Source organism: Pelecanus crispus, chromosome 2 (genome assembly GCF_030463565.1).
Source record: "Pelecanus crispus isolate bPelCri1 chromosome 2, bPelCri1.pri, whole genome shotgun sequence".
Taxonomy (NCBI): Eukaryota; Metazoa; Chordata; class Aves; order Pelecaniformes; family Pelecanidae; genus Pelecanus; species Pelecanus crispus.
The window spans coordinates 170,175,015-170,198,689 of record NC_134644.1 but is presented as its reverse complement, the minus strand read 5'-3'; positions in this window follow the sequence as shown (position 1 = coordinate 170,198,689).

Here is a 23,675-nt window from a genome sequence, read left to right as displayed (position 1 = left end):
GTACCAAGAGTAGATGCTGGGATATGAGGTATTAAATAGTTCTTTTTCTCTGCATCATGAAAAGCAATGCTGAGATCCACGTGTAAAGAAAAGCAAGTCGGGAAATGACGCAGGAACATTGAAGAATTATCACACTGAGGATGAGAAAATTTGAACACTGTGAATCCACAGAAGGATAAGCATCTAGCTTGTCCCTTTGTTTTAGCCCAGTGCAACTCAATTGATTTTCAGTACAGCTGTACCAGCACTAAAAAGATGGGACCATTCCCACATTGTATGGGTGGTTATGGAGAAGATGGAGCCAGACTCTAGTTGGAGCTATGCAGCAAAAGGCTGAGCAGCAACAGACACAAGTTTCAGCAAGTAAAATTCACGTGAGGTGCCAGGGAAAAATGAATCACAATGAGAATGGTCCAACCTGGAACAGGTTGCCCCAGTACTAACCTTGAAATAATCAAAGCCTGACTGGAAAAGCTCTTTAGCAGCTTGATCTAACTTTGAAGTTGTCTCTGCTTTATTCAGAGGTTAGATGATCAAGTTCCACTTCCAACCTAGATTATTTTGTTATTTCATGATTCTCTGTCACAGGCACTTCAAGAAGCCTCCTTTTTCCTATTGCATTGTATAGTCATCCTAGTCTTTATTTAAGGTAACAGAAATGATGCTCCTTCTGTTGCATCCTTTTGCAGATCATTCTACAATTTCATAGATCTTGCTTACAGTGAATAGGCAAGCCAAATTTCCCCACTCCTCCTTTCTCCTCAGTTTTAGTATTGCCCTTGGCTGACACACTACAGTACACTTGACTGAGCTCTGTATTTACTACTTACTTCAGTAATTGGAGACCTTTGATACCACAACAGCCAGACAATGAGACACCTCTTCAGATAAAATGTGTAGCCCAAGCATCATTAGCCAATTGCAACACTATGACAGGATCATAGGATAATTCACTTCGGAGGGGACCTCAGGAGACCCTCTAGTCCAGCCTCATGCCTGAAACAGGATGCGAGGCAAGCTGATTTGTACAGACTTATTGATTCAGGGAAGGGTGTGGAGTACCTTAGAAGAGTCAGAGGACCTGAAATTCAACAGGCATTGGATTGTCTTCTCTAATAACTGTGAAAATATACTTAGTAATCTTTTATTCTTGTTATTATTAGTAGTAGTAGTATGCACCAAAGTCCTAACCCCTTAAATGAAAAGGTATCTCCTTAGTAAAATCTAGATGTGGAAAAAAGACAAAATGTAGATTAAAAGGAGTATATTAGATTCATTATTTTACAAATTGACAAATTACATGACATTTCTGAAGCATGCATGATGCTGATCACACAGCTGGAAAACACACTCACACTCTTCTCAATGCCAGACCAGTTCCTATAGGTAAGACCACTCTTCCCTCTAACCATAGTTTTTGCTCTCTGAGGTGCATATTTGTCCCAGCAGCATTCGCAAAAGCTTAGGATCCTTCAGCAAGTAAGAGGATAAGAAAAGGATATTGCCTGTGACTTGGGAAAGAAATTGAGATGTCTTTTCCTCCCTGTCTGCATGTGGTACTCGTGAAGCTTATTCTTTAAATGGATCATACCCATGAATATCTGTTTTGTCCCATTTCCAAGTTGGGCCAAGATTTCAAGTGACCAAAATTTCAGTAACGTTGTCTCTGCTGTTAATGTGGAGGCAAATGAATGAATGAAAAACTCCACAGCACTTTGTAAAATCATCTGTAGCTCTTTCCTTACTGTGAAGTCAGTGGATCAGACCTTACTCAGCCCCTACAAATTCAGCTTTAGTGAAAGGCCAGCTTCTGTAATAACTCTGAGCTGGCTACCAAAAGGCAGAGTAGCTGAATTTCTGAGTTGTCCAAGTCAAAGACTGTCCTGCTACAGGGCCCAAGAAGTCTGTTGTATTCCTATCCCTTTGTTCTTGTCCTTACTGTACTTAATTTATTATTTAATTTCATGTTTTTATTATTATATTCAGTCTTATTTTACCAATATATTTATTACTGATTGATTATAGACTAAATATGCTTTTCTAAGACAGTTTGATTTTTTCTAATTAATGTACAATGCACCACTTCTCCAAACACAGCAGGTATCAGTGCCTTTGCTCAGTTCATAACCTCTTTGCAACCAGTGCAATGCCACATCTCTCTTTCAGGGTCATACCATCAGTATTTCTCTTGCTTCCTGTTCTTTCCCAGCCCTTCCATCTGCCATCCTGTGACTGCTTCTGTTAACAGAGGTCCTGTGCAGTGCCTCTCCCATCAGTCCCTTGTGAAATAGCCACTGGTTTGTGCTTTGAACAGTGACTCTGATCACTGAGCTTGTTTGCTGCTTTAGTTAATCCTGGAAGAAAGCTGGCTGTGATGCTCACCACCTTCCCAGTGGTTCTATCTAAGGGTTGACACAGAGGGCTGTGAATGCTCTCTGTTGGAAGGGGATCCTAAAACAATGGCATTGATTATAGTGAATAGTTTAAGCATAATCTATGCCTGCCTTCCCAGAGAGGGAGCCACTAGCTGGGCTCTCAGGTCCTACTAGTCTTTTAACCCGTCACAGGAAGGGCTAAAGGATCTCCATGGGTGTAACACTTAGGAAGTGCAAAACAGATTCTTGGCCTGAAGAATAACCTAACAGAAAAGTGAGACAGAAACCCACTTGGCACAGCCCCATCTCCTAATACAGGAACAACGCTGCCTTCTGTAGTGCAAAAGAAACCACAGCTTGTGAGGTGGGCAGTGGTCCATGACACTGGGAATGTCTGCATTCTGCAAATCATTTGGTTGAGACCACTTTTGTTGTTGAGAAGAAATTTAGAAAGAACATGAGTTTTGTTCCGACTCCAGGAAAGCCATTTGTAGATTCAACTGACATCTACTGGGATCAGGCCAGATCCTGAGGCTGGGTGTGTTTTAGCAAAAAGCACGACTGAAAGTGTTTGGCTAGACAGGTCCTGTTTGAACACTGACCACCCTCCAGGAGTACCCCAAACACCAGACAGCACCAACTGTTCAGCAACTATTTAGAAATGCTTTCAACAAGCACTTTCTTCTGTAGCAACAGATGGCACGAAGCTGCCGCGAGTAAGAATTCCTAATGAGGTCCTTCTAGTGGAGCTCCTGCAAAGGGCAGAGGAGGGGAGAAATGTGCCCTAGATTCACAAAAGTGCTCATCTGCACTCATGCTGTCCTTCTCTGATCAGCTGTAAGGGAAGAAGCAGAATGTCACTGCCTCCTTGCAGAGACTAACCACAATCAGCAAATTCAAGCCAATGAGACAAATACAAAACTAAGCAAACAGTTTCAAAAAAAAGACATGAGCTTGTTTTCAAGGTTCATTGTCTGTAAATTTTTGTAGCATGTGGAGAACTGGGATGGAGCTTTCATATTTGCGAAAGCAATGATGTGTGAGTGGACTGCTGTGCACAGACCGTGAGGCAGAGAGACCCCTTCGCCATCTCTGCTGCAAAATATCAGAAAATCAATACTAATAATATTAACATACAGGGAGGCTGAAATAAAGTGTATGCACCAGGGCTGTGATATTTAAATATGGTCTTTTCAGTGAGCAGTGGAGGATAACAAGATATGACAGGGAGAACAGTTCTCAGATCCAGAACTAATAAGGAACTTAGACCCCTGAAGTTACTTTCTGTGTTGTCTAATTTTCACTCTTCTGGCTCTAAGAGTAGAACTGAGATGTCCTACATGAGATTTCTGGGTGTTCTATATTATGTACACAACACAAAATGGGGAGACATATTTGAGAGACCAGAGGGTTGTGCTGCCTTTCAGAGGGACCTCAAAAAGCTGGAGAAATGGGCTGACAGAACCTCATGAAGTTCAACAAAGGGAAATGCCAAGTCCTACCCCTGGGGAGGAATAACCCCAGGCACCAGTAAAGGCTGGGGAGCAAGTGGCTGGAAAGCAGCTTTGCAGAAAAAGACATAGAGGTCCTGGTGGACAACAAGTAGCACAGGTGCTGGCAATGTGCCCTTGTAGCAAAAAAAGGCCAACAGCCTCCTGGGCTGTATTAGGAGGACTGTTGCCAGTAGATCAAGGGAGGTGATCTTTCACCACTATCCAGCACTGGTGAGACCCATCAAGGAGTGCTGTGTCTGATGCTGGGCTCTTCAGTACAAGGGAGACATGGGCATAATGCAGTGAGTCCAGTGAAAGGCCACAAAGATGGTTCAGGTATTGGAGCATCTGACATATGAGGACAGGCTGAGAGAGCTGGAACTATTCAGCCTCGAGAAGAGAAGGTTCAGGGGAATCTTATCCATGTGTATAAAATATCTGATGGGGTGAAGTAAAGAAGATGGAGCCATCTTGTGATGTCTGAGATGTCCTCGATGGTGCCCAGTGACAGGACAAAAGGAAATGACAGAAATCAAAACAGAGTAAATTCCATTTAAATGTAAGAGAAAACATTTCTGTTGGAAGGGGGGAGATTGGGGGTGGGGGGGCAAACTCTGGAACAGGTCACCCAGAGATTGTGGAGTCTCCATCCTTGGAGGTATTCAAAACCTGAATGGACATGGCCCTGAGAAAACTACTCTACCTGATGCACAGTCCTATTGACAAATTAAATAAATGAGCTTTTGAAAATGGGAAAGGACAGTAACATCCAAGACTTTAGAGAAAAAAGTCTCTTTAAAATAAGTGAGATATAAGAAAGTATCCCTTGGCAAATTATGTGCCCAGGAAGGAGTAATGCCTACAGAGCCGGTAAGGGGCTACTCTGCACTCAGTGTTCAGAGAACTGAATGTCTCTGTCCAGTTAGACTCCAGGGCTGAGTCTGTCTTCAGACCCAATTTTTTCTAATGGCATTCTCATATTTGCCATAAAGAACCTCATCAACGGGGGAGCTGTGTGATTAGGGGTACTGTGGGACTAGCATGGTTCTGCTGAGGTTTCCGTCAAAACCAGAATTCATGGATCATTTAATCACAAATTCCTTAACAGCCCAGTATAGTCTTGATCAAAATCCAACAGCAGGCCACATGCATCAGTACCATTTATTTAGCTGGATAAAATGTGGTTGTCAATTTACATGGCTCTGTGGAATCTGAAGATGAATAATGAGGTTTCACTCTGGCATTTGACTATAGCCGTTGCAGGGAGGAAGATCATTTTCTTTTACAGTGACTTAATAATTTATCCCCTGACCACAGGAATATTCATTAAATATCTTTATTGACCATCTGGGCAAACAGAAATTGCACTAGGCTATCCAAAAGACATTACTCTTTCAAATGCTAGTGGGGCCAGGCCATGGTGTGGGGATAGGATGCTGCAACACTTTTCTTGATTGAGTAGGAAATCTTTGGATCTGAAGAAACTGCAAACTTTAATTATAAAAGAGCGAAGGGCTCTATGCATGGGTTGCCTTTTGTGAGGCAGCAAGAGGGTGAATAGGTTGTGCAAGTCCTTGAATAAGAAGGCTGAGATGTATCTTTCAGCTTATTAGCTGAATCACAGAATGTGAAAGAAACTTTGAAAGCTGCTAGACTAGAAGGTAGCATATTTATAGAAACATCTCTGTGAACTGTATTATCTATTCCTACACTGCATACTCTATCTGGTATTACTACTATTTGCTCTTACCTTAGCCCACCTTGAAATAAAGTGATTTAGAGATAATGGGCTAATACCAAATCTCTTCATTCTTTTGGCATGCCAGTTTTTAAAATGAAGTTGCTGAGATACTCCAACTGTGCTCAATTCCCAGAAAATCCCAAGAGAATGGGAATATATGTCCCCTCACACCCCATAGCATGCCTGGCACCCTGCTACTTGGGAGCAAGGAGAATCTCATGGCCAGAAGCCAGAAGGTCTTTGATGTGCAGCAGACCCAGGAGCTTTGTGATGAGACCACTGAGTTTGCAAGGGCTCTAAGGTAACACGGCGGAGACATAGGCAACAGGCTGATACAGCAGGAACAGAACCATTCCACAAAGACATGAGAAGATGGTTCTCTCCCTGGAAGAATTGCTTGGCCCAGAGCCCAGCTGCTTGGGTTGTGGGTGTAGCCCATGAACAGTCTGGGTTTGGGGAGGCTACAGTTCATTTATTTCAATTTGCCTGAGAACCAGCATCAGTGAGTGCAGCACTTGCCACAGAGACAGTCCGGCTTTTTTAAATATTCCAGTTTTGTAGTAGATATTGTTACTAGTAAAACAAAAGTAGCTGGGCTTATTGGGCCTCATTATGGAGGTATAAGCTGTTGGGTTTTTAGATCTTTAGTGTCTCGGTACTTTTCTTAATCATACCCGGTGTAACTGCCACTTGAGTGCAGTCTCCGAGGCGAAGGGCTTGGGAGTGACGCTCCCCGTCCCTGTCTTCCAGCTCAGGGGGCTGAATGTCCTGGGGATAACTGCTCTGGCTATTAAAGACAGAGGCAAAGAAGGCATTAAGTACCTCCCTCAGCCTTTTCCTCATCCTTGGTGACAATGTTCCCCCCTGCATCCAGCAAAGGATGGAGATTCTCCTTGGCTCTCTTTTTGTTGTTGATGTACTTTGTAAAAACATTTTTTATTATCTCTTAAAATAGCGATGTCCTGGTTTCAGCTGGGATAGAGTTAGTTTTCTTCCCAGTAGCAGGCATAGTGCTGTGTTTTGGAGTTAGCAGGAGAAGAGTGTTGATAACACACTGATGTTTTAGTGGTTGCTAAGTACTGCTTATGCTAGTCAAGGACTTTTTCAGCTTCCCATGCTCTGCCAGGTGCACATGAAACTGGGAGGGGGCACAGCCAGAATAGTTGATCCAAACTGCCCCAAGGGCTATTCCATACCATATGGCGTCATGCTCAGTATAGAAACTGGGGGGGGGGGGGGGTTGGCCGGGGAGCAACAATCGCTGCTCAGGAACTGTCTGGGTATCGGTCGTCGGGTGGTGAGCAATTGCATTGTGCATTACTTGCTTTGTATATCATTATTATTATTATTATCATTGCCATTTCACTTTATTTCAATTATTAAACTGTTCTTATCTCAACCCAAGAGTGTTTCTCACTCCCACTCCTCCAATTCTCTCCCCGATCATATCGGGGTAGGGGCAGTGAGCGAGTGGCTGCATGGTGCTTAATTGCTGACTGGGGCTAAACCATGACAAATGGCCAGATTGACTTCTAGCTGGGCTTTTGCCTTTCTAATTTTCTCCCTGCATGACCTAACAAGATCCCTGTACTCGTCCTGAGTTGCCTGCCCCTTCTTTCCTGACCAACCTAGTGGCTTTCTATGAAGGAGTGACTGCATCAGTGGACAAGGGAAAAGCAATGGATGTCATCTACTTGGATTTCTGTAAAGCATTCCACACAGTCCCCCACAACATCCTTCTCTCTAAATTGGAGAGATATGGGTGTGATGGGTGGAATGTTCGATGGATAAGGAATTGGCTGGGTGGTCACATCCAGAGGGTTGTGGTCAATGGCTCGATGTCCACATGGAGACCGGTGACAAGTGGAGTCCCTCAGGGGTCCGTACTGGGACCGGTGCTGTTTAACATCTTCATCAATGACATAGACAATGGGATCGAGTGCACCCTCAGCAAGTTTGCAGACGACACCAAGCTGAGTGGTGCGGTTGACATGCCAGGAGGACGAGATGTCATCCAGAGGGACCTGGACAAGCTGGACAGGTGGGCCTCTGTGAACCTCATGAGGTTCAACAAGGCCAAATGCAAGGTCCTGCACCTGGGATGGGGCAACCCCCGATATCAATACAGGCTGGGGGATGAAGAGATTGAGAGCAGCCCTGCAGAGAAGGACTTGGGAGTACTGGTGGATGAAAAGCTGGACATGAGCCGGCAGTGTGCACTCTCAGCCCAGAAAGCCAACCCCATCCTGGGCTGCATCAAAAGCAGCATGGCCAGCAGGTTGAGGGAGGTGATTTCTGCCTCTCTCCTCTGCTCTGGTAAGACCTCATCTGGAGTACTGTGTCCAGCTCTGGGGCCCTCAGCACAAGACGGACATCGACCTGCTGGAGTGGGTCCAGAAGAGGGCCACCAAAATGATCCGAGGGTTGGAGCACCTCTCCTATGAGGACAGGCTGAGAGAGTTGGGATTGTTCAGCCTGGAGAAGAGAAGGCTGTGAGGAGACCTTCTTGCGACCTTCCAGTACTTAAAGGGGGCCTACAGGAAGGATGGGGAGAATCTTTTTAGCAAGGCCTGTTGCGACAGGACAAGGAATAATGGATTTAAACTAAAGAAGAATAGATTTAGACTAGACATAAGAAAGAAATGTTTTACAATGAGGATGGTGAGACACTGGAACAGGTTGCCCAGAGAGGTAGTGGAGGCCCCATCCCTGGCAACATTCAAGGTCAGGTTGGATGGGTCTCTGAGCAACCTGATCTGGTTAAAGCTGACCCTGCTCATGGCAGGGAGGTTGGGCTAGATGACCTCTAAAGGTTCCTTCCAATCCAAAGCATTCTATGATTCTTCCAAAGGTGGTAGACTCTCCTTTTTTCCCTGAGTCCAAGCAAAAGCTCCCTTTTCAGACAGGCCGGTCGTCTTACAACACATGGGGACAGCCCACGCTTGCTCCCTTAAGACTTCCTTCTTGAAGAAGGCCCAGCCCTCCTGGACACCTTTGCCCTTCAGGACTGTCTCCCATGGGACTTCCCCGACGAGTGTCCTGAACAGGCCAAAGTCTGCCCTCCGGAAGTCCATAGTAACATTTTTGCTGCTCCTCCTCCTTACGTCACCAAGAATTGAAAACTCTATCATATCATGGTCACTAAGCCCAAGATGGCCACAGACCATGACACTTCCCACAAGTCCTTCTCTGTTTATAAACAGCAGGTCAAGCAAGGCACCTCCCCTGGTTAGGCTCTCTTACCAGTTGTGCAGGAAGTTGTCTTCCACACAGTCTAGGAACCTCCGAGACTGTTTCCTCTCTGCTGTGTTGTATTTCCAGCAGATGTCCAGCAAGTTGAAGTCCCCGACAAGAACAAGGGCTAGTGATTGTGAGAATTCTACCAGCCGCTTATAGAATGCTTCATCTACTTCATCCTGGCTGGGTGGTTTATAGCAGACTCCCAACAGGATGTCTGCCTTGTTGGCCTGCCTTGTTAGTCCTGGCTAACCAGGGCAGTCCCAGTTGACTGAAAGTTAGCAAATGTGACGCCCATCTACAAGAAGGGCCGGAAGGAGGATCCGGGGAACTACAGGCCTGTCAGTCTGACCTTGGTGTTAGGGAAGGTTATGGAGCTGATCATCTTGAGTGCCATCACACAGCATGTACAGCACAACAAGGTGATCAGGCCCAGTCAGTGTGGATTTATGTAGAGCAGGTCTTGCTTGACCAACCTGATCTGCTATGACAAGAAGTGGTCACTTAGTGGATGAGGGAAAGACTGTGGATGTTGTCTACCTAGACTTTAGTAAAGCCTTTGACACCGTTTCCCACAACATTGTCCTGGAGGAAATGGCTGCTCATCGCTTGGACAGGCGTATTCTTCACTGGGTAAAAAACCGGCTGGATGGCCATGCCCAAAGAGTTGTGGTGAATGGAGTTAAATCCATTTGTCAGCCAGTTGCAAGCAGTGTTCCTCAGGGCTGTGTTTTGGGGCCAGTCTTGTTTAATAACTTTATCAATGATCTGGATGAGGGGATTGAGTGCACCCTCAGTAAGTTTGCAGATGACACCAAGTTGGGTGGGAGTGCTGATGTGTTTGAGGGTAGGAAGGCACTACAGAGGGACCTGGGGACCAGGGGGGTAAAGCCCCTCCCACTGTAAGGGAAGATCAGGTTCAAGACCACCTGAAGAACCTCAATGTACACAAGTCTATGGGACCTGATGAGATACATCCCAGAGTCCTGAGGGAATTGGCTGATGTAGTTGCCAAGCCACTCTCCATGATATTTGAAAAGTCATGGCAGTCAGGTGAAGTCCCTGCTGACTGGAAAAAGGGGAATGTTGTGCCCATTTTTAAAAAGGGAAGAAAGGAGGACCCTGGGAACTATCGACCTGTCAGCCTCACCCCTGTGCCTGGGAAGATCATGGAACAGATCCTCCTAGAAGATATGCTCAAGCACATGGAGGACAGGGAGGTGATTCGAGACAGCCAGCACAGCTTCACCAAGGGCAAGTCCTGCCTGACCAACCTCGTGGCTTTCTATGAAGGAGTAACTGCATCAGTGGACAAGGGAAAAGCAATGGATGTCATCTACTTGGATTTCTGTAAAGCGTTTGACACAGTCCCCCACAACATCCTTCTCTCTAAATTTGCTGTCCCTGCTCACTGCAGGGGGGTTGGGCTAGATGACCTCTAATGGTCCCTTCCAACCCAAAGCATTCTATGATTCTATGATTCTATGACCTGGACAGGCTGGATCGATGGATCCAGGCCAGCTGTATGAGGTTCAACAAAGCTAAGTGCTTGGTCCTGCACTTGGGTCACAATAACCCCATGCAACACTACAGGCTTGGCGAAGACTGACTGGAAAGCTGACCGGGCAGAAGAGGACCTGGGGGTGTTGGTCAACAGCTGGCTGAACATGAGCCAGCAGTGTGCTCAGGTGGCCAAGAAGGCCAACAGCATCCTGGCTTGTATCAGGAATAGTGTGGCCAGCAGGAGCAGGGAAGTGATTGTTCCCCTGTACTTGGCACTGGTGAGGCCGCACTTTGAATACTATGTTCAGTTTTGGGCCCCTCAATACAAGAAAGACATTGAGGTGTTGGAGCGTGTCCAGAGAAGGGCAACGAAGCTGGTGAAGGGTCTGGAGCACAGGTCATATGAGGAGCGGCTGAGGGAACTGGGGTTGTTTAGCCTGGAGAAGAGGGGGCTGAGGGGAGACCTTATCGCTCTCTACAACTACCTGAAAGGAGGTTGTAGTGAGGTGGGTGTTGGTCTCTTCTCCTAAGTAGTTAGTGATAGGACGAGAGGAAATGGCCTCAAGCTGTGTCAGGGTAGGTTTAGATTGGATATTAGGAAAAATTTCTTCACGGAAAGGGTAGTCAAGCATTGGAACAGGCTGCCCAGGGAAGTGGTTGTGTCACCATCCCTGGAGGTACTTAAAAGACATGTAGATGTGGTGGTTAGGGACATGGTTTAGTGGGCATTGTGGTGTTGGGCTGATGATTGGACTGATGATCTTAGAGATCCTTTCCAACCTTAGTGACTCCTAGTTTTTACTTTCATTAAAAAATAATTCAGCCACCAAGCCAGGAAACATGAAATTATTACTCTCCCCTTAATTGGTTTAGTGGTGGACTCGGTAGTGTTAGGTTAATGGTTGGACTGGATGATCTTAAAGGTCTTTTCCAACCTGAACGATTCTATGATTCTATGACTGCTGATAAATGATTGAAAGTGGCTTGGTGAGCCCTTCCACCAGCTCCCTCAGTACCCTTGGGTGGATCCCATCCAGCCCCATAGACCTGTGTGTGTCTAAGTGCTGTAGCAGGTCACTAACACTTTCCCCTTGCATTATGGGGGCTCATTCTGCTCCCCTTCCCTGTCTTCCAGCTCAGGGTGCTGGGTACCCCAAAAACAACTTGGTCTTACTATTACAAGTAATTACAATGGTCTTACTATTAAAGACAGAGGCAAAGAAGGCATTAAGTACCTCAGCCTTTTCCTCATCCTTTGTCACTATGTTTCCCCCTGCATCCAATAAAGGATGGAGATTCTCCTTAGCCCTGTTTTTGTTGTGAATATATTTATAGAAACATTTTTTATTATCTTTAATGGCAGTAGCCAGATTAAGTTCTAGCTGGGCTTTGGCCCTTCTAATTTTCTCCCTGCATAGCCTCATGACATCCTTGTAGTCCTTCTGACTTGCCTGCCCCTTCTTCCAAAGATCATAAACTCTCCTTTTTTTCCCGAGTTCCAGCCAAAGCTCTCTGTCCAGCCAGGTCAGTCTTGTTCCCCTCCAGCTTGTCTTTCAGCATTTGGGGATGGCCTGCTCCTGCAGCTTTAAGACTTCCTTCTTGAAGAATGTCCAGCCTTCCTGGACTCCTTTGCCCTTCAGGACTGCCTCCCAGGGGACTCTGTCAACCAGGCCTCTAGACAGGCCAAAGTCTGACCTCTGTAAGTCCAAGGTAACAGTTCTGCTGATGTCCCTCCTTACTTCTACAAGAATCAAAGACTCTAATTTTGTGATCGCTATGCCCAAGACGGCCTCCAACTGTCACATCACCCACCAGTCCTTCTCTGTTCACAAACAACAGGTCCAGTGGGGCGCCTTCCCTAGTTGTCTCACTCACCATGTCAGGAATTTATCTTCCACACACTCCAGGAACCTCCTAGACTGTTTCCTCTCCACTGTATTGTATTTCCAGCAGACATCTGGTAAGCTGAAGTCCCCCACGAGAACAAGGGCTAGTGATCATGAGACTTCTCCCAGCCGCTTTATAGAATATTTTGTCTGCTTCTTCATCCTGGTTGGGTGGTCTATAACAGACTCCCACCATGATATCTGCCTTGTTGGCCTTCACCCCAATTCTTATCCATAAACACTGAACCCTATTGTCGCCATCATTAAGCTCTAGACAATCAAAACACTCCCTAATGTACAGGGCTATCCCACCACCTCTCCTTCCTTGCCTATCCCTTCTGAAGAGCTTATAGCCATCCATTGCAGCTGGATGGCTATACTCCAGTTGTGTGAGTCATCACACCATGTTTCTGTGATGGCGACTAAGTCGTAGCTATCCTGCTGCACAATGGCTTCCAGCTCCTCCTGTTTGTTGCCCATGCTGCATGTATTGGTGTAGATGCACTTCAGTTGGGCCATTGATCCTGCCACCATTCTGGGGGGGAGAAACCGTAATTCCTATGTGACCATTCTCAGGCACTTCTGTGGTTTTTAACACATCCATAACCCTTGCATCTTTGCTGCCACATGGATCTACCTCTGTTGAGACAGTGGACTGAAGGACCTCACTAGCACACCGTCCTTCAAACACTGGAGTGCTGCCCCCAGGGTTATCTCTGGCAAGCCTGGTTTTATCCCTTTCCCACTTCAAATTGAGTTTAAAGCTCTTTCCATGGGCCGTGCTAACTCCTGTGCAAAGACCCTTTTCCCCCTTTGAGGCAGGTGCACCCCATCTGTCACCAGCAGGCCTAGTGTCATGTAAGCTGACCCATGATCAAAAACCCCCAAATTTTGCTGGTGACACCAGTCATGGAGCCAGGTATTGATCTGCTGGCTCTTCCTGTTTCTTCCCTCATCATTCCCTGCAACTGGAAGGATAGAGGAGAACACTGCTTGGCCCCTGATCCCTTAACCAGTTGTCCCCAAGGCCCTGAAGTCTCTCTTGATTGCCCTTGGACTTCTTGTTGCAACTTCATTGCTGCTGACCTGAAAAAACAATAATAGATAGTAATCTGACAGCCATACCAGGGTAGGAGGTTTTCTCTTCATATTTTTATCTTCTCTTGATGCCAAGGTTGAGAAGGTTAGTGGTAGTGTGAGAAACAGTTACATGCTTAATCAATGAAAACCTATTCAGTGAGAAACAGATCAGTGTAATGCAGAAGCTTAGTCCTAGCAAAGGTCCACACCACTGCAGAATAGTAAAACCAATTCCCATCATCCTCAGGGGATGTGCGGGTAACTATCCCTGTAGTGAGCTGAACATCCTGGCAGAGAGATTAATTTACTTGAGCAATATCCCCCAGGGAAATAGAGCACCTGAGATGTTAAGAACTGGATGGGGCACCATCTCCGTCTCTCCTTATGCAGGGAGTGGTGGGTGAGACTCAGCACACAAGGTGATGAGTGGGGCTGGAGGGGGTGTGTGTTGGGGGTGTTAGACAAGGGAGGGATGTACCAGGGCCCAGAGAACATCCTTTTACCAGGAGATCTGTCTGCCAGGGTAGGAGCCAGCTCAGTGCCAGTGCAGCTGAGGGGGGGTCCTTCCCATGGGGAGACACTGTCAAGGAGCTCCTTGGTGGACAACCCAGTCTTGCTGTGCACTGCCGGGATGGAGGGAGAAGGAACAAGGGAGAGGACCCCTTCATGCAGCCCCTGGCACAGCAGCGTCCTGGTTTTACAAACAGAAACCCGAGCTGGAAATCCAGCTGCTGTTTCCTAAAGAATAACATCTAGTGAAGTTCCCAGTGGCTGTCACAAGACAGACACACAAACATACAGTCCATAGTAGACATAGAGAAGGGTGCAGTGTAGGACAATGGCAGTAGGAAGGCCAGAAGGAGCAGTGAGAAGAAGCTGGGTGGGAAGATACAGCAGGATAGCCAGGGGGGATTGGGGTCAAACAGGGAGCTGGGGACACCTTGCAAGGGAAGAGGAGGCACCATTTATCACTGGAAAGTCTTTATCTCAAGCCTTTTTTTAGCGTGTGGTACCAATTAACATTTATCCATGCCCTGTAGCAAGATGGTTCCTGCTCTTCTCCCCAGTCCTACAGGCCAGCTTCTTTCAAAGTCACCGCTTTCCCCACTAAATTGCTGCTGAGTGGAGGAGGGTAATCAGCATACCATATAACTTTTGTAAATGTTTTAAATCAGGTCTATCTTGGATGGGAATTGGGGGTGGGGGATTATGATGTTTCAGCACAGTGGTATGTTATAATGCCACGGTATAACAAGTGATTGCTTGGGGTTGTGGGTCAGTGCATTACTGCTCTTTTCTGCCAGGTGATCACCACTCAGGGCCGGAGTATGAGGTTTATAAACAGGAATTGAGAACTGCTATGAAAGTAAGAGTGACCTGGTTACTGCAGAGAATTATTACTTTTGGGGGGGGGGGGGGGGTGTTGAGATTTGTTCCCATAAAAGCAGTTGTGATGTTTAAAATCAAGACAAAAGCTACTGCTTTGCAGAAAAAGGCTAGAAAAAATAAACGAGTTGAAAACTCAGAATTGAGGGACTAAATCTCTCCCTTGCAGGCATCCCCTGAAACCACATGGGATCCTGGGCTTTTTGTTTTGAATGTCTGTACTCTGCTGAAGGCAAAGACAAAGCCAGATCTCCTGGGGCTTGGGCAATGCTTGTGTTCCCTTGTACCTAACCCAGCACTGCGGAGCGAAGGGTCTCCATCCATCCTAAACATTAGCTGCAGATTCAGTGGAAGGAGGCACACCTTGATGTCAGAAAACTTCCAAGCCACAAATTCTAGGTCTGACATGACTTTTGTAGGTCCCTACAGGGACTAACACCTTCTGATCTGGCCCTTTGTTTCAATTCACTTGCACCCATGCAAACAACAGAGGAGATTCAGCAGTTTTTTCCCTTGGGTCAGGTCTGGCTCCAGACTTTTGAATGTCAGGGTTGGCAGTATCAGATACTATCCCTTCTCAGTTTCCATGCCTTGTTATGCAGTGCCAAGAGGCTTTGGAGAGGTGTTTGACCTTCAGTGCTTGCCTTGCTAACCTACCAAAGCAGCTGAGGTTTAGCTGTCTGAGAGGAGTGAAATGCGAAACTCAAAATCATTAAAGCAATTTAGTTTAATAATTCAAGCAGCGATGTAAGCAAGGATGAGCAAAAGCCAAGACATCATATCCAAAGCCAGCTTTTGGGTATCTGGGGATGCAGAAATCTGGACTATGTTGGATTTTGCTCCTTCAGTGATTGTTCTCTGGGCAGGGCTGGGCTTTCTGCCTCAAAAGTATTTTTTACACAGCCAGGACATGGTCTAGTTCTTTAAACACAGTACAGATTGTCCAGGAACTCCTCAGTATCATGTCTGTCACTCACACTTGTGCATTTGTAACTTGTTTATCTCCCTTCTGCAAGATAGATATTCAGCTTTTGCAATAGGAGGTGGCTCAATTTCCCCCAAAGAGCCAAACTCAGCTCTGAGAAACGGGCTTGCAGCAACATCCCTGCATAGGGCCGACAGGGGGGAAGAGGACATTTCCAACTGAGTAGGTGTTTGAGTTACATCAGCAATAAAAGGAGAGCCAAGGAGGATCTCCATTCTTTGCTCGATGTGGGGGGGGAACATTGTCACCGAGGACAAGGAAAAGGCTGAAGTACTTAACGCCTTCTTTGCCTCTGTGTTCAACAGCCAGACCGGTCATCCCCAGGGTACTCAGGCCCTTGAGCAAGAGGATAGGGATAGGGACCAGAATGGAGCCCTCATAGGCCAGGAGGAAGCAGTTAATGACCTGCTATGCCACCTGGACGCTCACAAGTCTATGGGGCCGGATGGGATTCACCCGAGAGTACTGAGGGAGCTGGCAGAGGAGCTTGCCAAGCCACTTTCCATCATCTATCAACAGTCCTGGTTAACAGGGGAGGTCCCTGATGACTGGAGGCTTGCCAATGTGACGCCCATCTACAAGAAGGGCCGGAAGGAGGACCCGGGGAACTACAGGCCTGTCAGCCTGACCTCGGTGCCGGGGAAGATTATGGAGAGGTTCATCTTGAGCGAACTCCACAGGCAAGTACAGGTCAACCAGGGGATCAGGCCCAGCCAGCATGGGTTCACAAAAGGCAGGTCCTGCTTGACCAACCTGATCTCCTTCTATGACCTGGTGACCCGCCTGGTAGAATCATAGAATCATAGAATCATAGAATCATCTAGGTTGGAAAAGACCTTTAAGATCATCCAGTCCAACCATTAACCTACACTACCAAGCCCACTCTAGACTAATCAAGGGTAGACCAGACTAAACCATATCCCGAAGTGCCACATCTACCCGTTTTTTAAACGCCTCCAGGGATGGGGACTCCACCACCTCTCTGGGTAGCCTGTTCCAATGCCTGACCACCCTTTCCGTAAAGAAATTTTTCCTAATTTCCAGTCTAAACCTCCCCTGGCGCAGCTTAAGCCCATTTCCTCTTGTCCTATCGCTAGCTACTTGGGAGAAGAGACCAACACCCACCTCACTACAACCTCCTTTCAGGTAGTTGTAGAGAGCGATAAGGTCTCCCCTCAGCCTCCTCTTTTCCAGGCTAAACAACCCCAGTTCCCTCAGCCGCTCCTCATAAGACTTGTTCTCCAGACCCTTCACCAGCTTCGTTGCCCTTCTCTGAACACGCTCCAGCACCTCAATGTCTTTCTTGTAGTGAGGGGCCCAAAACTGGACACAGTATTCCAGGTGTGGCCTCACCAGCGCCGAGTACAGGGGGACAATCACCTCCCTGCTCCTGCTGGCCACAGCATTCCTGATACAAGCCAGGATGCTGTTGGCCTTCTTGGCCACCTGGGCACACTGCTGGCTCATGTTCAGCCGGCTATCTACTAACACCCCCAGGTCCTTTTCGGCCAGGCAGCTTTCCAGCCACTCCTCCCCAAGCCTGTAGCGTTGCATGGGGTTGTTGTGACCAAAGTGCAGGACCCGGCACTTGGCCTTGTTGAACCTCATACAGTTGGCCACGGCCCATCGATCCAGTCTGTCCAGGTCCCTCTGCAGGGCCATCCTACCCTCGAGCAGATCGACACTCCCACCCAGTTTGGTGTCGTCTGCAAACTTACTGAGGGTGCACTCGATCCCCTCATCCAGATCATTGATAAAGATATTGAACAAGACTGGCCCTAAAACAGAGCCCTGGGGAACACCGCTCGTGACCGGCCGCCAGCTGGACTTAACACCATTTATCACTACTCTCTGGGCTCGGCCACCCAACCAGTTCTTTACCCAGCGAAGAGTATGCCTGTCTAAGCCGTGAGCTGCCAGCTTCCCGAGGAGGATATTATGCGAGACGGTGTCAAAAGCTTTGCTAAAGTCGAGGTAGATGACATCCACAGCCTTTCCATCATCTACCAGGCGGGTCACCAGGTCATAGAAGGAGATCAGGTTGGTCAAGCAGGACCTGCCTTTCGTGAACCCATGCTGGCTGGGCCTGATCCCCTGGTTGACCTGTACTTGCCTGTGGAGTTCGCTCAAGATGAACCTCTCCATAATCTTCCCCGGCACCGAGGTCAGGCTGACAGGCCTGTAGTTCCCCGGGTCCTCCTTCCGGCCCTTCTTGTAGATGGGCGTCACATTGGCAAGCCTCCAGTCATCAGGGACCTCCCCTGTTAACCAGGACTGTTGATAGATGATGGAAAGTGGCTTGGCAAGCTCCTCTGCCAGCTCCCTCAGTACTCTCGGGTGGATCCCATCCGGCCCCATAGACTTGTGAGCGTCCAGGTGGCATAGCAGGTCATTAACTGCTTCCTCCTGGACTATGAGGGCTCCATTCTGGTCCCTATCCCTATCCTCTTGCTCAAGGGCCTGAGTACCCTGGGGATGACCGGTCTGGCTGTTGAACACAGAGGCAAAGAAGGCGTTAAGTACTTCAGCCTTTTCCTTGTCCTCGGTGACAATGTTCCCCCCCACATCCAGCAAAGAATGGAGATCCTCCTTGGCTCTCCTTTTATTGCTGATGTACTTATAAAAGCATTTTTTATTGTCTTTTACCGCACTGGCCAGATTGAGTTCTAGCTGGGCTTTTGCCTTTCTAATTTCCTCCCTGCAGGACCTAACAAGATCCCTGTACTCCTCCTGAGCTGCCCGCCCCTTCTGCCAAAGGCGGTAGACTCTCCTTTTTTCCCTGAGTCCCCGCAAAAGCTCCCTATTCAGCCAGGCCGGTCGATTTCCCCTCCGGTTGGTCTTACGACACACGGGGACAGCCCGCTCCTGCGCCCTTAAGACTTCCTTCTTGAAGAGGGCCCAGCCTTCCTGGACCCCTTTGCCCTTCAGGACCGCCTCCCAAGGGACTTTCCCAACCAGGGTCCTGAAGAGGGCAAAGTCTGCCCTCCGGAAGTCCATGGTAATAGTTTTGGTGCCCCTCCGCTTAGCATCACCCAAAATTGAGAACTTTATCATGTCGTGGTCGCTAAGCCCGAGACGGCCTCCGACCTTGACATTTCCCACAAGCCCTTCTCTGTTGGTAAACAGCAGGTCAAGCGGGGCACCTCCCCTGGTAGGCTCGCTTACCAGCTGCATTAGAAAGTTATCCCCCACATGCTCTAGGAACTTCCAAGACTGCTGCCTCTCTGCTGTGTGGTATTTCCAGCAGATGTCTGGCAAGTTGAAGTCCCCCACGAGAACAAGGGCTAGCGATTGCGACACTTCTGCCAGCCGCTTATAGAATGCCTCATCTACCTCTACCTCCTGGTTGGGTGGTCTATAGCAGACTCCCAACAGGACATCCGCCTTTCCAGCCTTCCCCCTCATCCTTACCCATAAGCATTCCACCTTGTCATCACCACTGTCAAGCTCTATGCAGTCGAAACACTCCCTAACATACAGAGCCACCCCACCGCCTTTCCTACCCTGCCTATCCCTTCTGAAGAGCTTATAGCCCTCCAGTGCAGCACTCCAGTCATGAGAGTCGTCCCACCACGTTTCCGTGATGGCGACTATGTCATAGCCATCCTGCTGCACAAGGGCCTCCAGCTCCTCCTGTTTGTTGCCCATGCTACGTGCATTGCTGTACATGCACTTAAGCTGGGCTGTCGATTTTGCCCCCAATGTTGCCATGCCGCCCCTGGGCTCCTTACTAGCGGGCCTGTTTATATCCCCTTCCCCCTTCAAACCTAGTTTAAAGCCCTCTCAATGAGTCCCGCCAACTCTTGGGCGAGAATCCTTTTCCCCCTTGGAGACAGCCGATCTCCATCAGCCGCCAGCAGGCCCGGTGCCGTGTAGACCTCCCTGTGATCGAAGAACCCAAAATTCCAGCGATGGCACCAGCCTCTGAGCCACCTGTTAATCAGGTGAGTTTCCCCATTCCTTTCAGTGTTCCTTGCTGCCACTGACGGGATAGAGGAAAACACAACCTGTGCTCCCGATCCTGCGAGCAATCGCCCCAGTGCCCTGAAGTCCCTCTTCATTGGCCTAGGACTTCTCTCTGCAATCTCGTCACTGCCCACCTGTATAACCAGCAGTGGGTAATAATCGGAGGGCCTCACGAGGTCAGGCAGTTTCCTCGTAATGTCCCTAACCCGGGCCCCAGGTAGGCAGCAGACTTCCCTGTGGGATGGGTCCGGGCGGCAGATCGGGCCCTCAGTTCCCCGCAGGAGGGAATCACCCACCACAATCACCCTCCTTTTTTTCTTAACAGGGGCAGTCGTAATCCGTGGGGGTGACTGACTGACCCTCGGCAACCCCCTGGCTGGACCTTCCCCTTCACCTCCCTCCCCGCTTGCCTGGCCCTCAACCTCCAGAGCCCCGTATCTGTTGTGTAGGGGCAGCTGGGGAGGTGAGGGAGGCCGGGAGGGGATTCGCCTGCCTCCCCGGGCAGGGACCTGTTTCCATTCCCCCCCGTCTCCTGGATCCCCTCCTTCTGCTTGCCGGCAAGAGGGCAGGGGATCCTCTGCTCCTTGTGGGGCCTCCGCCTGCTGCCCTGGCCCCAGGGACGGCAGGGTGCGGCTCCACCAGTCTATCTCCCGCTCGCACTCCCTGATGCTCCTCAGCCTTTCCACCTCCTCCTTCAGCTCTGCCACCAGGCTGAGCAGATCATCCACCTGCTCACACCGAAGACATTTGCCGTCCCCCGCTGCCGTCAGGCACAAGCGACAGGCCCAGGCACTCCCTGCAGCCGGCGACCTGGACGGCCGCGTGTCTGTGCGGGAGCTCCGTCTGGGTCGCCGCATTCCTTTTGGCGGCGGCTTTCGGGCGGGTGGTGACCATGGCTGCCAGGTGTTCTCCTGGAAGGACGGTGACCACTGCCTGGGTTCCCCTTTGGAACTTGGAGGGGGGGACACTCAGCCTTTCCTGCGCGCCCTGACTGCGCGAACTGACGCGCAAACTGACGCGCCACGCCCTCCTGACGTGCCACGCCCTGTTTGCCCGTCCTGTTCGCCGCGCTCCTGGTCGCTCGTGCTCCCTGGGGGCTGCTTTTATAGGTGGGGGGGGTTTGCCCGCCGTCACTCCTGGCCCCGCCCACGCCGCGTCAGAGCTGCCGCACGTCAGCAGCTCGCCCTTTCCCGCTCTTTCCCGCTCTGGGAGGGGGGCTGGGCTGCCCGCTCCTGCCCTTCGCGCTTGGTTTTTGCCGCCTCAGCAAGGGTGCCCCGGCACGAGCGTCCGCTCCGGAGCCCTTCGCCTCGGTGACTGCGGTAGATGATGGAAAGGCTGTGGATGTCATCTACCTCGACTTTAGCAAAGCTTTTGACACCGTCTCGCATAATATCCTCCTCGGGAAGCTGGCAGCTCACGGCTTAGACAGGCATACTCTTCGCTGGGTAAAGAACTGGTTGGGTGGCCGAGCCCAGAGAGTTGTGGTAAATGGTGTTAAGTCCAGCTGGCAGCCGGTCACGAGCGGTGTTCCCCAGGGCTCTGTTTTAGGGCCAGTCTTGTTCAATATCTTTATCAATGATCTGGATGAGGGGATCGAGTGCACCCTCAGTAAGTTTGCAGACGACACCAAACTGGGTGGGAGTGTCGATCTGCTCGAGGGTAGGATGGCCCTGCAGAGGGACCTGGACAGACTGGATCGATGGGCCGTGGCCAACTGTATGAGGTTCAACAAGGCCAAGTGCCGGGTCCTGCACTTCGGTCACAACAACCCCATGCAACGCTACAGGCTTGGGGAGGAGTGGCTGGAAAGCTGCCTGGCCGAAAAGGACCTGGGGGTGTTAGTAGATAGCCGGCTGAACATGAGCCAGCAGTGTGCCCAGGTGGCCAAGAAGGCCAACAGCATCCTGGCTTGTATCAGGAATGCTGTGGCCAGCAGGAGCAGGGAGGTGATTGTCCCCCTGTACTCGGCGCTGGTGAGGCCGCACCTGGAATACTGTGTCCAGTTTTGGGCCCCTCACTACAAGAAAGACATTGAGGTGCTGGAGCGTGTTCAGAGAAGGGCAACGAAGCTGGTGAAGGGTCTGGAGAACAAGTCTTATGAGGAGCGGCTGAGGGAACTGGGGTTGTTTAGCCTGGAAAAGAGGAGGCTGAGGGGAGACCTTATCGCTCTCTACAACTACCTGAAAGGAGGTTGTAGTGAGGTGGGTGTTGGTCTCTTCTCCCAAGTAGCTAGCGATAGGACAAGAGGAAATGGGCTTAAGCTGCGCCAGGGGAGGTTTAGACTGGAAATTAGGAAAAATTTCTTCACGGAAAGGGTGGTCAGGCATTGGAACAGGCTGCCCAGAGGGGTGGTGGAGTCCCCATCCCTGGAGGCGTTTAAAAAACGGGTAGATGTGGCACTTCGGGATATGGTTTAGTCTGGTCTACCCTTGATTAGTCTAGAGTGGGCTTGGTAGTGTAGGTTAATGGTTGGACTGGATGATCTTAAAGGTCTTTTCCAACCTAGATGATTCTATGATTCTATGATTCTATGATTCTATTGGGGAATTTTATTTTTTTTCCTGAGGACTCCTTTCTCTTCTGTGGAAGTTATTTTTTCACTTGCACTCTTAGTCTGCTGTTCAAACTGAGGCAAAGTGCCTAACACAGACAGCAGTATCCAAGTCTGCTGCAGGTATTAATGGATAATTGAAGCCGTAATGCAAGTGAATGATGAGGATCCTCCAGCGTTTAATTGACTGATGTTCTCACTTCTACAGAAACTCACAGATCACCAGCTGATCCAAGGTGTATTGGGGAGGAGGAAAAAAACCCACCTACACACAAACAGAGATTCTACCTTGTTTTAAGACTTCCCAAAGCTTACAGTGAGATTTGAATGAAAAATATTATTTCTGAAAATAATAACTTCAGTAGTTAAAAAGAAATATAGGAAGGCAATGCAATCTCCCTGCAGCTGCCGATAACCTTCTGGGACTTACACCTGGGACAGAGAAGGTAAAGCATAACTCACAGACAATGGAGAAAGGATGAAAAAAAAATCTCTGAAAAGCTTTCATCAAAGAAAATTGAATTTAGGGGATAAATTTGCCCCATAAATCTAGGAGTAAAAATAGCCAAGGCTGGCTGATAGTGGTCTGAAAAATGAGTTCAGTTAGAACGGTCACAGCTCTGATGGATAGGGGAGCTGCTGCTTATCAGGTCAGGCCAGTAATGGAAAGGCAATGGGATAATCATCAAATAATTCTTTTTACTACCTATCAGTTACACATAAGTGGTTGCCTTACAGAACCAGTTAACTGGTGACAGTAAATCTGAGCAGAGCCTGTAGGCTCCAAATGAGGATCTCCTTGTGCCCCTCCCTTACTTGTTTGAGTGCATTTTGTTTTTCCATTTCTGGTGTTGCCCGTGCTATCTCTGACTAAGTGCTGTTGCCATCCTATAGTGTCTTGGTACCTATGGGAAATGTGCTAGAGATGCCATACTAGTTTCAAGCAGACATGCATCACCAGCAAGTCCCCCTCCCCAGACTTAAGTGGTTTCACCAGTGCGACTAAGCTGAGAAGCTTTAAGAGATTTATTTTTCAGATAAGAGTAAAGCTGAAGCCATGACTATGGCTCCTAAGAATAATGCTCTTGTTACTATTGTTATTGCTACTGCTACTACTAATACAATACTAATACAGGTGATATAGCATACCTAGTAGTGCTAATGATAAAAGCAACATGGAATAATAATAGTGAAGACATTTCCCTCACTCTTCTTGAGCCCTGTATCTTCCCTGGCAAGATTAAGAATAATAGCACTGTCTCCCTTGTACCATCTGACCTTGGATAGCTGCAGTTTATCCATGCAGGAGTTTCCTGGGGAGTCACTTTGGAGCTGGTGTCCTTTATGTTTTCTGACCCTGTGGGTAATTTTGGTGTGTGCTGCAGGGTTGCCTTTAAACTGGGGTGTGAACAGGGTGGGTGGATATATATCTGAAGATAAATAGGCTAGTGGGAGAGGCTATGTTGGGGCTA